This window comes from Cydia splendana, chromosome 2 (genome assembly GCF_910591565.1).
Source record: "Cydia splendana chromosome 2, ilCydSple1.2, whole genome shotgun sequence".
Classification (NCBI taxonomy): Eukaryota; Metazoa; Arthropoda; class Insecta; order Lepidoptera; family Tortricidae; genus Cydia; species Cydia splendana.
Window position 1 is genome coordinate 5,707,321 of NC_085961.1, and position 16,039 is coordinate 5,723,359.

The window sequence follows — 16,039 nt, forward strand, 5'->3', positions numbered from 1 at the left end:
GTAAAAAAAAACACATCAGTTAGGTAAGTACAAAAATGATCCAAATTTTAAATATCTCGGTCTGATATCATCATAATATTCTCTTTATTCATCATCCTTCTTAGGCTAGGGTTTTTATAGTATGAATATAAAAGTAAAATATAAAAACACTTACAAAACAATAAAAAATACATATTAACACATTATAAAAAACCTAACCTAGGGTGCCGCCAGCAGAAGGGCAAGGCCCAAGCTACCGTTGGTCAGGGCTGCAGAGAGAGGAACCGGCGGACTATCCACGCCGTGTCCAAGATCATCATTATTGTTAATTTAGTCATTGTAAGAAATATCGGATAGTTGAAAAGGTGCATACTTTTTATACGTATGGCCATCCAAAATAATACCTATTTATTTTTTAAATTGTACCTATATTTATATTAAATATTAAGACTATAAGAAATGATAAAAAAATGGCATGTATTACCCTTAAGTGTCCGTCACGTATCGAACTCTTGGAAGTTAACCAAATATTTGTCATTCGGTATTCATCGAAATTATTCGGCATAGACCAATCAACGAATCATTTGTAGGTATGTCATACGTGTTTATGTTTATTGTTTGTGCAATTAGTGAAAGGCATATACTTTTTAAGCACGTAAGTAATGTGTATAATTAAATTCAACTTTAGCAAAGCTTACTCGAGATTTTCTCATAGCTAAAACGATCTCATCAGAAGTTTAGTTATTTACTTATTTTTGATAAAAACAAATCCTAAGATAACATTTCATCAGTACCTATCTATAGTTAAAAAAGATAAGAAAATTTAAACCATTTTTATAAGTAAGTATTTAAAAATTAATTGGCTGTTTAATTTTATTTTATTTTGTCCAAAAATATTATAAAAGCCAAACAACAACAAATTAACTAATTTATTTTTTTATTGTTTTTTTCTTGGTTTATGTGTAAGTCGAACATTTTATTCTTACAACTGAAAACTACATTTTTGTACCAAGGCTGACTGAAATAGCAAGACTCGTTCGCAAGTTTCCATTCTTCTTCTTCTTATGGTGCCGTCTCCTGCCGGAGGTTGGCTATCATTAGGGCTATTTTCACTTCTGACGCTGCAGCTCGAAACAGCGATCTGGTGCTCATCTTGAACCAGCACCTGAGGTTTTTGAGCCACGAGGTTCGTCTTCTTCCACATTTTCGTTTACCCTGGATTTTCCCCTGTATTATCAGCTGGAGGAGGTGGTATTTGTCATTTCGTAATATATGACCAAAGTACTGCAGTTTCCTAATCTTTACAGTATCCAAAATTTCTCTTTTCTTTTGCACAAGCTTCCATTAAAACACCCAAAATTCCATTAATCACATACGTATCTTTCATTTGATGGAATTCTAATAAAGTAAAAGGTAAACCTCGTTGATTGCGTTACTTGAGCGACTCATGTTGGTTCAGGGCCCGACGAGAGCCCTTGCTTAATGAACTTTAATTATTTACGCATAATTAACCACATACGACTTTAATATGTACATACTTGTTTAATTAATACTATTAGTAAACATTTTTATGTCGTCAAATTATTAATGAAATGATAATAAAAATGGTAATGCTATTTGTAATTAATAAAAACAAATTGAATTTTTAAATAAGGTACCTAATAGGGAATATCTGGGACCTCCCAGTTTGCACCAGCTGTAGGTACTTGTACTTTTATGTTAATGAAGTAATAGTTTAAACTATTTTAAACTCATAGCTAAGGTTAAAAGGACATTCGCCCTTACAACGATAAACGCCCTAAAAAAGAAAAAAAAAACTTGATGTCACGGAATAGGTGTCAAATTGTTAAAACAAGTACTTACTGACTTTTTTACATTGTGATAACATGATAAGAATATATATTTTTCGTTTTTTTTTGTTTCCTTGAAGTGTATTTTTTTCTTTTACGCCCTTTGTAACTTTGTTGTAGAACAAAAATGAATTAATTAAGTAAAAAAATGGTATCTAGTATTTATTGCCGAAAATGATTCAAACATTGAATGCAAGTATGTAAATAATGTTAATGTAAGTGTAATGCCTGTTGCTCTAACTAGATTGTAGAACAGATTTAACAAAAATAAACGTCATTCGATTCCAAATAAATCACCACAGATTTACGCACGGCTCCAGTTTTACAACTGACATGCCGACAGCGTATAAAACAAAATCGCACTTACTGCGCACAAAGTATTAAAATATCGGCCCCCTAGCATGGTAACATTTATAGAGTTAGACCAAGTTATGGCAAACTTTGCAGTTACAGAATGAGGGATGTGCCACCAAAAAATGTCAAATTTTAGTATGAAAATTACACAACATAATTATTGTTAATTCAAAGTCAGTGCAAAGTACGACTATAAAGACAAACATACGTATCGATCAAAGCTTCTGTTGACTAAAGAATTTTTTTTATAGCGGGAAAAGGTACAGGTATTGAGTAATATGTATTAAAAGCTGCGTATATTTATTTATGGAGAAGGGATAACTTTCAGTGATATACGAGTATTGTGTCAAATAAATGTCAGTCACATGGACCTTTTTTAGAAGTCTAAATGTACTAAGAACCCCGTCTATATTAATTGTAATTTTAATGTATTGTGATGTCAATTTTATTTATTTTAATGTATTGTAATGTAAATTTTATATATATTAATGTATTGTAATTTTTTTTTGTTGAAATTTTATCTGTTTTCTTTATTATGATTATTTCTTTTTTAGAAATGTAATTTTTCCTGATTTATCTGTAATTAATTTGTATTAATGTATTTTTAAGTTTTAATGTGACATTGTTTTTTTTTTATATTTTTATACATGGGTATTTTTGCCTGAAATAAACATTTTGATTGATTGATTTATAATTCCGTCGCAGGTTCAAATGGAAATGATGTGTAGGTAACCGAAAGAGCACAAACATTACTTAGGTATAACGTACGCTAGAGTAATACCTAATAAAGTACGTTGACGGACGGTGATGAAGTTTAGACAGACAGCCATGCAGTATTGATTGATTGTACTGAAACCAGATCGCGATCGAATAAGGCTAGTCATAAAATATTATAGGTCCGCATTCAGCGCCAGGAATGAGGTGCAAATTATGCGCATTATGTATACTGGTTAGTTAAAATTATCTTTTGAAGATTGTTTTAGCCCTTAGCCATTAGGCTGCCTGCAATACGGCCACATCTCAAAATTTGGAGATTGGATAGTAATTAAAAAAACTGGTCAAGTGCGAGTTCGGACTCGCGTTTCAAGGGTTCCGTACATCACACAATTTTCAACATTTTTTTTTGTACATGAAACGTGACGTGAGTGAAACGTCTTGAAAAACCCGAATGGCTTAATCAAAAACCAGATGTAACATGGAGTTTTCTGGCGTGGTGGCTTATATCTCTGCAACTATGCAAAGTAGCTTAGATAGGAAGATTAAATGCCGAACAGTAGTATAAGTGTCCAAATGCGAAGACTGAAGACGGAGCTCCGCCTAGGGCTGATAGCTCGGAGCGTCCGACGGGTCGCGCTTCCTACAACTTCCGCAAGTTTTTTAAAAGCGAAGGCCGAAGAGAGATAATACCTACAGGGTGGCCAAAAAATAAGTGCATTCCCGAAGCCGGGGAGGTTTTCGGATTATACTGAGATTTACAACTTTTACTATGGGACCAACCCCAAAATCGCGAAAAAATAATGTATCATCCCATAGAAAACGGACCAGCCAAAATGTATGAAACACCCAAATTTTACCTCGCGATTTCGGGGTTGCACGTTGGCAACGGAAATACACTTAGTTAATTTTTCGGCCACCCTGTATAGTGCTTTTTAGAACACGTAACAATAGTAACCTAATCAATCAGTACTAATACAAGTACCAATGCGGGTGTGTGCCAGATACAGCTTAGTCGCATTTTTTGTCGTCATTCCGACTCACGCTTGAAGCTAAAGGCACGCCTCTTCGGGACGCTTCGGGCCTTCGGCCTTATGCGGATATCGGCCTAGGGCCTTCGCAATAGCTGTCTACATCACGTTTCACTTAAACCATTGCGGCTGTGTCCCTAAAAAACCTAAACCGCATTTTTGTTCTTAAATCCGACTCACGCTTGATTGTAGATTTCTAATAGGTTTTCCTGTCATCTTTAGGTAAAGGACTATTTTGTGTATTTTTTTCAGAATTTTAGACCCTGTAGTTTCGGAGATAGAGGGGGGGTGGGGTGGTCATTTTTTGTCTATTTTCTTGAATAACCTGTAAATTTTTATTGTAAATATATAAAAAAAATATATTTGAGATTCTCACAATGAGCTCTTTCGTTTGATATGTAACACGATATAGTTTGCAAAACTTTGTTTTTAAATTTTATCTTTTACCCCCCAAAAGTAGCCCTTATGTTTAAAATTCATTTGTTGACGTTCCATATCCGTCTTTGGGTCACAGACTTACATATGTGTACCAAATTTCAACTTAATTGGTCCAGTAGTTTCGGAGCAAATTGGCTGTGACAGACGGACGGACAGACAGACGCACGAGTGATCCTATAAGGGTTCCGTTTTTTCCTTTTGAGGTACGGAACCCTAAAAATTAAGAAAAGTATCCTTTTACTAAAATTGGTAAGTACCCATACGATTTGACCACACGATAAATTGTCTATACCTATGCATTTCACCGACTATCCTTATGCCGTGTTTTGACAAAGAACATGTTTTGTTTACCAGTATGAGGTTTCGTCTGCCTATCGGGTATCTTTAAATTAAAAATTAACCTTTTTTTATTTATTGCTAGTAACTAGGTTAATGCTAGTAGAATACACGATTTATAACGATAGGTACTAAACGCTAACCGACCATTATTTTGTTAACTGAAAGAATTGGCAAAATTGCACTTCCAATTGGCCAAATGGATTCACCGTTACATCTTTGTCGCTGTCAAGCCATGAAGAAGTTAGTAAACAACGTGTACTTCTGGTTGAAGTGACAAGGTACTTCAGCCCCAGCTGACTAATGTGCAACTTCGCGGAGACGAAAATAACCTAACGAATATCGTCTATTCCTGGAAGTTCCGATGTTTGAGCAATTGAATGGAACTAAATTTGGCACAATTTAGGAGTTTGATGCTATTTGATTAGAAAAAGTAGTTTCTTGAAACAGTACTTCGCAAATTGCGGGGTATCTTTCTCTTTTACTCGAATGAAAGCGTAATTAGAGTGATAGATAAAGATGCCCGCAATTTGCGAACTTTTATTTTCGCAATTATAGCCCTGGACCATTGAGAATTGATTTTGGAGCGTAATAGGCGGTGCGTTTCATATTTTAAAAATATATTAAGTAAAAGAATTACTACAAAGGACAATCTAAATGGTTCTTTATTGTTATTATAATCCGTCGTTTTTATCACATCAATCCAAACAAACACAAAAAATGCGAATTTAGTTATCAATACTGACACGACTAACCGATTTGATTCAGATGTTCTTTAAGGGGATTACTGTCAATCTGGCACAAAAACAAAATGTGATTCATTTAAATGCTCTTTAAAATAACTTGCAAAGGTTTTATTTTAAATGTTTTTTTAGGGTTCCGTACCCAAGGGTAAAAACGGGACCCTATTACTAAGACTCCGCTGTCCGTCCGTCCATCCGTCTGTCGTCTGTCACTAGGCTATATAACTCATGAACCGTGATAGCTAGGACAGTTGAAAATTTTACAGATGATGTACCTATCTGTTGCCGCTATAACTACAAATATATACTAAAAATAAAATAAAATAAATGTTTAAGTGGGGCTCCCATACAACAAACGCGACTTTTTTGCCGTTTTTTGCGTACCTAATGATTACGGAATCCTTCGTGCGCGAGTCCGACTTGCACTTGGCCGGTTTTTTAAACTCGTAGGGTGTGATGAAGAGTGAACTTACAATCATTTTTATTTCTTTCAGAGTTCACTAGCTGGTACACCACAATGGAATCATTTAGGTACGAATATCACAACTCTACACAACAAAAACTCTGTGACATTTATTTTATTTCTGCGTATATTTTTTGCATTCAGATTGTTGGAATTTGGTGTAAGTAATAGTGCAGATCTTTATTAACTTTTTATTACGTACACCACAATTAGTAGAAGAGGTGTAAAAAGCCGGACTACTAACCTACGTAAATTTTTACCTAAGAGATTTATCTACATTCAGTATCTGTGCGTTGATCACCGAAGATATTGTATTACAATTATTATGCAGCTGTTTAAAATCCGCTATTACACAACACAAATCATACTGACTCCTAAAGGTTTATAAACTTAAAGTACCGTTAACAAAAAACGTATTAGCTACGGAAGGTTTCGTAATCGAGTAGCAAAAAAGATGGTAAAGGTACTTCTTAGAGTGGCCCAATCATTCAGAAAACATTTTTTCTGACTGGTTTCGACAATAGTCTAATTTGAGTATGAGGTCCGTTCTAACTTTGTGCTATTGGGGATCTTCTAACACTGGTTTTATAGAGGTGTAAGTGTTGTTAATAAGATACCAGGTTATGGGATTGGGGCCTTTCAGATGTTAAGGAATGTTTTTGTAATTCTTATGCCTTATCATCAGTGATCGTTAATTTTCCAGCAATTTTGGTGCAGCATAGTAGAAATAAAGGATATTCTTCTTTTTTTTTCTAGGGAGAGGATTGGTTAAGGATAATATTACTGTTATTAACCCTAATTATCTATACCACCTACAGTAGAGCATACAGATGCTTTTAACCAACAATGCTGCACCAAAATTGCTGGAAAATTAACGATCACCGCTTATCATTGATTGCAGTGTGTACTTTTTTAGAGGTATAAAATTCGAAAGAATTACCTAAAATAAATCTCATGAACTCTTCAATTATATAAGTACCTATTAATAAAATGCTTGTGTGTTAAAAGTTAAAAAAAAAAACATTTTATGGTCAAACAACAAACTAAGTAGCTAAAACGACGTTAACTTAGCCAGTACCTATACAAATGACAAGCATAAACATAACAGTATTTTAGACAATAAACATCAAAACTATAGATCAAAACCACCTCCACTATTGCTTAATGTAATATTATAACAACCTAATAATGGCTAATTAAAACCCAATGACATGTTTAGTGCCGTAACTTAGTCGTAAAATTAATAAAATTTGCTAATAAATTAGTTATTTCACCGTCGTATTCGTTTTTGGGTATAATTAAATTATTGTTGCTAGTTTAGGGATAATGGCCAATTAGACGAAAACGGCCGCTTCTGTTTTGTCATAGAGTAGCGATTTTAGAGAATGATTTCGAGCTAACAAAATGTATGGTAGAAATATGGGAGTCTCTGGAGTTCTATTTTTAAAATCTTATAACTTTTTAGGTTGCATCACTTGCATCCCACATAAGAAAGAACAGAAAGCTATGCTCATTCGGTCCCTGTCTAAAGATTTTTATTTTCTTCATGCTCTAGACTTCATCAAAATACCTAGTGGTAAATGTTAAATGATACGAAATTCATTAGAAGGTACGATTATTCTAATTCCATTCTAGAGTACATATTATAATTCAAATACGAGTATGATATTGATTTAGTTAGGGTCGAGCACAGGGTATCAATATCAAATTCATTATCTTCATTAATCATTTTTTAAATCCGAATGCGGCTGTTTTGAAACTTTTTTCTAAGTAATAAATCTCTCTAAAATGATGTTATATTTGTTCGATATTTACCGCTTAATAGATACATAGTAATACTCAGAAAAAAGTATAAGTAAACTACTTAAGTTTCCAGAAGATTATTTAAAGATATTACCAAGTTATGGTTTAAGTTACTTTCTTGGTTTGACCTTTTTTCAATTATTTCAACCTCTTTACATTTATAATTTAACGTAAAAATGGTCTCTAAAAACTGCTCTCAAATTGCTATAAGTACCCGACTCTGCATAGGTAGTTAAATATGTGCTACTTTAGTCTGCCAAATCGTCGTCCGCGCAGCGCAGTGCATCTCTAGAACCGCTCATTATATTTTATCTGTTCGGACGTGACGTGGAATCGTATGCGTGCTTTGCTTACGGCTATGTAGAAGCATAATATAGGAAGTTCTGGAGAATATCTTAGTACTTTTGTGTTGTAAATGCACCTAATGAAAGTTGCAAGGGCGAATTGAATTGTGTTTCGATAGTTAAGGTTGTGATCTTGTGTGAAAAGTTTCGTTTGTTTATAGAAATACAAACGGTCATGGAAAGTTTACGTGGACTGGCACTTAAAATTAGATGTGATATTTATACGGACGGATAGATGGACATGTAAAAACTTTGAGTTTTCCGATTTGCCATTACCGAAACGCTGAAAATTAGAAATAGCATATTCTAAAAGCTATGAATTGTTCATTATGTCCACTATTTTATGTCAAACTAGCCGCCGCATGCGAAACAATTTTAATATAATTATATCCCTAAGGGTATGTTTGTCTCAGGGGCTGGTTGTCACAGCAGCTTCCTCTCTCCCTCCCTCTTCTATCTCCCCTTTATAAACTTATCGCTATGATGTGGGAGGTGTAGTTGCCCTCTCCTAGAGATTGAAAAGTTGTACATATCAAATTAAGGCAAACACCAAAGTTCTAATGTTTCCCATCATTCTATTCATCCGTTTAAGCCTTCGGTCCAAAGCTTCGTAATATCAATCTCATTTTCACCCTCATTTTGGGATCACCAAAATTATTTATTTATTTATTTTGTTACAATTTTTTTTTGGGATTGAATTACAAAATACCCGTTCTTAGTGCACTTCTAAAACATTTGAAAAGTTTAAAATCTCCTTCAACGGTTTAGGTAGCTAGATATAAATAGATAAAACGGCTATCTGATTCACTGATAAGCAATTACGCCGTCGATAGCATCCAGGTCTATCGGTATGACCTAGACTTGCAATTTACGCTGTCTAGACTTGTTACAATATTTATGAAACTGACCGATAGCTATTAAGTTCCAAGGTGTGTTTAAATCTAATATTTTTCATGTTTTTATTTTGACAATAAATAGCAATAAACGTCTATTACTCGTATTCATTACTTATTACCATGGTAGTAGTTCTAGTAAAATAAAGTCATCCCATTTTGCAATTTAAATGCAATTTCAATTTTAATATCCTGTACGAGTTGGAAGACCACTAAATAGTCCTTTGTATGGAAATGTGACGACAAAGTCCCTTAAATCCTTAAGCGCCCTATAAGTAAGTGCATGAGCTTAACACAGTCAATGAGTACACAGGACATATACAGGGTGCATTTGAACTAGAGGCCTATTCGGTTTTTACAAAATGATCTCGTTATGGATGTTATAACGCAGTGCAACTCGATCGAAACCTCTCCATGCCGAGTGAAAATTTATATTAAGTAGGCCCATAATCTCATTAGTCAAAGTAATATCTTTAAAACTTGTATTTATTCAAGTTATAAAAATAATGCTAACCAGCTTGTGCATGCCAGTTCTTAATATCTACCTACTTCTTTAAATAATTCAAATTAGCGTGTACAATAATATATGTATTATCAGAGACAATGAAATAATAGACTTTAAATCTACATTGAAAGCTGTTTTATTACTACATACCTATAAAAAGTACTAAGTAGCTGTGATTGCTCATCTTACTGTAGTTCCACACTGTGACACCACCTAAATCTTTTGAGGGATTTAGACATAAAGGACATCAATGCGTTTCAAACTGTACAAAGTATAAGTACTTAAAATTAAGGGTACATGGAAAGAACATGACCGTCTAGTCACTCTGACAACATTTTGAGTTATCGGGGTTTGAAAGGAACGATGTACATACTACATATGTAATTAACCATAATGATATTATTTTCGTGTATAGGTGTTTTTAAAGTGAGAAAAAAGGAGTTATATTTATGATTACAGAGGTAACAGAAGCTGTAACTAATAGTTCATCGAGAGCCCTACAGTTTGAGATTAAAATCTAATTTTTCAAAAAAGTGACTATAGACATGTTCTTTCCGTGTACTCTTCAAAATGATGTCGTTACTCATAGCTTTGTATGGAATCGACACTAGGTTTGTTAACTCGTCTCTGAGTAAGGAAGATATAATATGTATTCAAAGTTAAAGCAAAGTAGCGTTACAATATAGCCTGTAAAACTGAACCTTATTCAAAAGAGTTTAAGTCACACTATTTAGTAATTTTGTATGTATTTATACAATGATCTATAATAGTGATTTAAATTAATTGGCACAGTTTTATGGATAGTAAAATGAATTATAATTTTATGGCAGCTCGTCATAACAGTTGTTTATTAGTCTGTGGGCTTCTTCAGATTGGATGTCGTTTATGATTTATGTTACCTGTTGTAAAATAATTAAGATGTATAATGTATTGAATATTTAAAAGGTGCTTTAGGTTAATTCCGAACTGTTGGTAAATGCGAAATTATAGTAAAAATAATATTTTTTGTCACAGTACATACATTTATATATTATCTTGCTAAAACACGGCTTGAAAATCGAGATGTTATATTTATCATCAGGGCTGATATTTTTTTTCATGTCGAAGATAACAGTTGGTTTGAAGAGCTCCTTATTCTGGCCGGTATAAATCCGAAATCACAACTTGGTCCGAAAAAATGTACCTACAGTCATTTTTCGTTGCTTCACGAAAATATTATACTTTTTCGTAACTCAGTGGAGGATTTTTTAGGACATAACATAATACGGTAAAATTGGGCTTATGTTGTACAGACTAGATAATCTGTCTAAAAAAAATTATCGAAAACTGACGAAAAGAAAATTCGACAGCAGAATAAAATTTGGCTCATCATATAAAACATAATTAGTTGTGTTAAGTATCCCTCATGAGTCTCATGACGGACGATATTGGATAGGTAAGTTACGGTGAAACGTTACTCATCCTTTAAGCGTAGTTTCATCTCAAGTATGAATATAAACTTATTTTTTAAATAATAAATAAATAAATAAAAAAGCCCATTTATTCCATAACCAAAGATTAAATTTACATAACAAAAAGGTAATTAAAATCTTTTTTTTTTTAAATATATTTTGTACACTTAAACTATTTTTTTTTTTTTGTAACTATAATTATATAATTTGGTTAGGACCCCTCACGGGTAAAGGCCTCCTCCAGCTCTTGCCATCTTTTTCTGTCTTGTGCAGTATTGGGCCAGTCCTTATCTATGTCACGGAGTTCATCTGACCACCTGGCGTTTGGTTTGCCGTGTCTTCTTTTGCCGTCTGGCCCTTTCCACAGCGTGGCCACTTTAGTCCATCTTTTGGCGTGCATTCTAGCAACAACTTATTTTTTACTTTACACTAAACCACTTGAAGTGCATGACTTAGCTGAGTCATCCTAAAAGGAAATCTTTTGCAGGTGGTCGGAGCTATAAGAAAAACCGCAAGTAGGTCAAGTATTTAGAAATACAAGCAATTAAGAAAAACATTTCAAATTTCTTGAATACCTACCACACAAGTGGACTCTACAATATAGTTAGCACCAGAAATTGTTGGACTGATATGTCACTGTACTGTATACTGCGAAATGCGTTGGATCCACCAAAGTAACGAATTTAAGTGGGAATATTGTAGAAGCCACTTTCCAAGGTAGTCGGCTATTAAAAAAATATCGGACTATAGCCATTTGTCGCGGCTTTCAAGCGTTATATCAAATCGTGCATGATTAAAAGTAAATACTAGTTAACTACACCCAATTAATAAAACGAAACGAGACGAAAATGCGATAAATGTCAGCCACCAGTTCTTTACAATCATTTTGCTTTACAAATTTAATTTTGCGTTTGTAAAAGTCTTAGAGTTAGAGCGAATCCCGTGTCTCGTGAGCGAAGTCGTGGTAGGCCATAGCAACGGTTTTAGTTGACCATTGATGAACTGTAGGTCGTTGAAATAAGGCTGACAAATTATCAGTTAACAGTGATGGTACAGGATTGGCCGCGCTGACAGTCGTCAGTGATATATTTTCAATCAATGATTCTACTTAATCAATATGTGGAGACCTTTAGTTTCTCAAATTTCAAAGGTAAATGTAAGTATAGCAACCGTCTAGCGACAAATTTACATTTACCTTTCAATATTTTGCTGCAATCGCTCTACAGACTTTAAATAAGTTTCGAGGCTATGTTGGTTACTTTTCCCAACCGCATTTATAAATTTGTAATGCAATGGAATTAATTCTCCAGCCTCAAAACTGGAATGTCGTATCTCCATACATGTTTCATAGTGCCATAAGATTTTTTGTTTTTGGCCCGAAGATGGCACCGGAGACACACAGGTTCGACTAATCTAATCCAAATTTATGCAAATATATAAATATGTATGAGAAAGATTAGGATTTCGTGTATATCGAGTATGCACTTATTTTGATGGCAGATTTGAGGTTTTCGTCGGAAAATTATGTGTGAGAAGTTTTCGTGTCGTAATTCTATGATGAAAGGAAAAGGGCTTAAGAGTCGGTGGGGAACGAATCTAAACTCGAGTGTAGGTACACACAAAGTTCGGCTTTAAAACGAAATTGCAGTCCTTAAGAGCGGTTACAGACCAGCGTTTTTTTCTGCGCGTATACGGTCGTTCTGGCATTTCGCCACGCGCGCTACATTTGGCTTGTACGCGCCTACACGCACTTCCAAAAAAAAAATACGTATAAAACGCTAGTCTGAAACCGGCCTAATAACCGTAACACAAATAAATGTAGCTTTTTCTATGTTTTTTGTCGAAATATTGCAGAAAGAGAATTGATGCTGTTAGATGACGCACTGTGAAAGACAATTAGCACTGTACATCAGCGGTGCATAATTTATTTACAGGGCAGTAATTAATTTTATTTGAGTAAGCCCTGATATTACCTAATAGGAAGTAGTTTTAAAAGCCGAACGAAATTGGCATCATTTCAAAGACAAATTCTGTAGTAAATTGCATTACTTAAGTTGAATTTTACCTATTCTTGGACGTTACCCAACTCATTATCATTACACAAGTTGCGTCATTTATCAATATCATCTTTAAAACTATTATTTTTATGACAATATCTTATAATATCTAAGCATATTTATTTCCTATTGTTTTGCCTGCTAATAGATTGCTCAGGTAAATAATTGTATCCATAGTAAAAAGTGTATTTCTATGCTATAACATGACCAATACTTGTAAAAACTTACATCTACAATTTTGACAGCCACTGCCGTATTCGAACTTCAAGATATTCACAAGAGACGGCACGTACTAGATTCATTCTAGATACGTTATAGTTTAGATATCAACTAGTTCTCTTTTGCAGCACAATTCGGGCAACCAATGTCACTTTTACGTTAGATAGGGTAAGATATCTATTAGATGTGAATTGGATCTCTAAGTCATATCCTGTGGCAATCGTTCAAGAGTATCTCCAGAATCGCGCAAATGTCAAATTTGACAGGTTAGATCTTAAACATATCGTTATCGTATCTTGGTGATGTCTAGAAGATATCTAATAGATGTCTATTTCAAAATCCGAATCGGGCCCCCAGTTATTAAAATGGGCACTAACGATTTCACTAAGATTTACGATTCAAGATTGCCCAAACGAAAAACCGATGTAAGGTGTATTATGTGAGGTAATTCCGAAAAGTTCAGAATGTCAGGTGATTCCAAAAATGGACTCTAATAATGGAACTATGGGTGATAATTCAGAATTAGTCGACATTTTCAGCCCTAGTTCAATTTTTCACATTTCTACCGCATCAAATCGGCTAAATACTGTTTATGAAAGTACAAAACAATTTGTTATTATGTAATCAGTATGAGACGTTTATATATAAATGTGGTGATACGAGCGAAATGAGTTTCATTTAAAATAATTTAAAGTGAAAAATAACTATGTTGTGTATCCTTAATTTAAAATAAAATAAATTTATTTATTTACAAACTAGACTACTAAAAACATAGGAAAATTCAGCAGTAGGTATGCAATCTGTACAATATTGTCGGTCATTTCCGCCCGCATCTACTTAGTAGGTACTTCCGTCCGTCAAAACCGAGGACAGGTTAAAGGGCATTTTTTTTACGTATTTACCGACATTTAACGGTTGGTTATAGTTTTAATTTGTTTCATAATTTAGGGGTCCTTAAGTCCGTACCCGAATTGTCACTTGCAGAATATAACTTTGTATTAAATAGGTACCTAGGCGTATATTAAATAAATTAAAAAATATATATTTTTCGCATGAAAGCTACTTTACGTTACTGAATGCTTAAAATAGTAGGTAATATAGTACTTACAAGATGTTCTGCATTAATTCTTCGGACTAAGTTCAATTATTGCCCTTAAATCATGGACGTTGGACGCGCATTTTGTTTTACGATTTGAAATAATAGACTATTTAATATAATATCATGTATGTCTCATATAAACTCAAAAATAATATTTGGTTTCGACAAAAATATCTATTATTATTATTAACCATTTAGCTGTACTAAATGAACACCGATCAAGTATTTTTTTATAAGAATCACTTCTTAAACATTTTATCAATATATTTTTACCTAAGTACCTTATATTAAAAATATTATATCAAGTAAAATATCTACATTAAAAAACCTGCAAACTTATTCCACTCAAGCGAAAAGTCAGCAACTGCAAAACTTTTTAAAATAAGTATTTAAACTTAAAAAAAGAAAATTTTAGATTAAAATTCCGTCATAAATAAAAAAACACAAACCTTCGCACTTAATAAAAAACAAAACACAGTCACCAACTGTCACTCTGCGTCGGTTCGAATTTGGAACTCGTTTGAAACGGGTGGCGCGTGCGAGTCGCGCGGAATCCCAGCCTCCACTGGCGAGTGGTCCATCCGTCGGCACTAGGCTCTAGGTTCGCCTTAACCATGCCTTAACCGAAAATGCTATAAGCCGGCATTGGATGTCTATAATTGTCTATGGTGCTCGAAAAAGAGCCGTCGTGTGATGTGAGCCGATGTGAGATGAGCCAAGGCCGATATGTCAAATCGATTTGTTTTGTGAATATAGAATACTAGCCTCCGCCCAAAATTTCGTTTGCGTAGAATGAAGATGATGATGATTAATAAAAACTACCCTATGTCCTTTCCCGGGCTTCAAACTCATTCATTCCAATCATATATCCATACCATTTTATTTAAATCGTTGCAGCGGTTGAAGCGTGAAGAGGTATCAGACAGACAGACACATCTACTTTCGCATTTATAATATGTATATTACTGCCTATGTAAGTACCACAAAAAGTAGTAGGGATTAATGAAACTCGAAAAGTATTTGACCTTTTTTTTACCGTGTATTTTCTTAAAGCTGATATAACGAACTCCTGAAAAGAAAAGCAACTTAATTTAGGTATAGCAACTAAGTAAGCCTATTACACATGTGCATATAAGTGGCGCAGAAACTTTGACTATCTGCCATACATACCTACGTATCTACTAGTCTGATTGATAGGGCTTGATTTAGTCAAATTATGTTTTATCCCTTTCTGCCAAATACATAAGTCAAAATGACATATAAAGACAAACGATTATTAGCTAATTCAGTGCGGATATGATGGTCGTTCTTGTCTACGTGACATCGTGACAAAACGGTGTCCGTCACTTTCTATCCCACGGTGTTAAAAAGTGACGGATATTTTGTCACGTGGATATAGTCATCCATAATAGGCCTGTAGCGCATACGCATTTATGAATAACGCCATAAGTAATCACTATTCAGTGTTTTGTCTTGATTACACCTGAGTAAACATTTACCTCGACGTTTTGCATTCAACGCTAATATGCCCAACAATTTGTGTTTTTGGGGTGCCTGGTATCTGGTTCCATGGTGTAATGGTTAGCACTCGACTTTGAATCCAGCGATCCGAGTTAAAATCTCGGTGGAACCTGTATTTTTAACCCCCGACGCAAAACGAGGGGTATTGTAACTAAGTTTGGCCGCTATGGCGTCCGTATGTGGCGCCGTAGCTCTTAAATCGGATGTACTGATTTGATTGCGGTTTTTATTATTTGAAA

At 34.2% G+C, this 16,039-nt stretch overlaps 1 protein-coding gene across 1 annotated transcript in view; it reads right to left on the reverse strand.

Annotated features, from left to right (window-relative positions):
* Positions 1–14,905, reverse strand: part of LOC134802579 (protein Wnt-2) — an 82,514-nt gene extending 67,609 nt beyond the window's left edge. Inside the window, exon 1 of the mRNA XM_063775219.1 lies at positions 14,725–14,905. The gene's annotated coding sequence lies outside the window, so the exon portion shown is untranslated. The remainder of the gene's footprint in view (positions 1–14,724) is intronic.
* Between the last annotated feature and the right edge of the window lie 1,134 nt (positions 14,906–16,039).